The following is a 966-nucleotide window of genomic DNA, read 5'->3' as shown; positions in this document are numbered from 1 at the left end:
ACTGAAGATTGTGGTAGACACAATTCTTTAAGCAGATTAGTAAGCCAATTCGCTTCAGCTAGTGCAGTGGCAACAGCTCGATATTCTGCTTCAGTAGATGAGCGTGCCACTGTACGTTGTTTGCGAGAAGACCAAGTAACAGGTGTACCTCCGTAATAAGCAATATACCCAGTTGTGGAGGTTCTATCTAGTATGTCTCCGGCCCAATCAGCATCGGAATAAACATGCAATTTAGAACCAGGTTTGGAGCTAATATTTAGACCACACATACTGGTTGCTTTGAGATATCTTAAAAGACGTTTGGTAGCCTGCCAGTGAGCTCGTTGTGGTGAGTGCATGAATTGTGACAATTTATTCACTGCAAAGGCAAGGTCAGGCCTGGTAAACAATAGATATTGCAGCTTTCCAATCAGCCGACGATAACCAGTTATGTCAACAACAGACTCATGTGGAGAAATTGTTAGAGAGGTGGATGAGCTCATTGGGGTAGAAGCACCATTACATTCCAACATTTTGTACTCCTGCAAAATGTCATGAATATATTTGGTTTGAGTAAGCACCATACCTGTTGAATGACGAAGAGCCTCAACTCCAAGAAAAAAACTCAATTGTCCCAAGTCCTTAATAGAGAAACGACAAGCTAGAGCTTGAATGATTTGGTGAACAATGCGAGAACAACAACCCGTGACAATAATGTCATCCACATACACCAATACATAAGCTGTAAAACCACTTTTAGTGAAAATGAACAATGATGTATCTGAATGCGAATTATGGAACCCAAAATGCAGCAGAAATTTTTTTAGCTCAATATGCCACGCACGTGAAGCTTGGCGTAATCCATAAATTGCTTTGTTGAGTTTACAAATATAAGATGATCGTTGAGGATCAACAAAGCCCGGTGGTTGTCTCATGTACACCTCTTCGTCCAGATGTCCTTGTAAAAAGGCATTATTTACGTCTAAC

This window comes from Apium graveolens, unplaced genomic scaffold (assembly GCF_009905375.1).
Source record: "Apium graveolens cultivar Ventura unplaced genomic scaffold, ASM990537v1 ctg5471, whole genome shotgun sequence".
Taxonomy (NCBI): Eukaryota; Viridiplantae; Streptophyta; class Magnoliopsida; order Apiales; family Apiaceae; genus Apium; species Apium graveolens.
The sequence above is the reverse complement of the archived record's forward strand: the minus strand, read 5'-3'. Positions refer to the sequence as shown.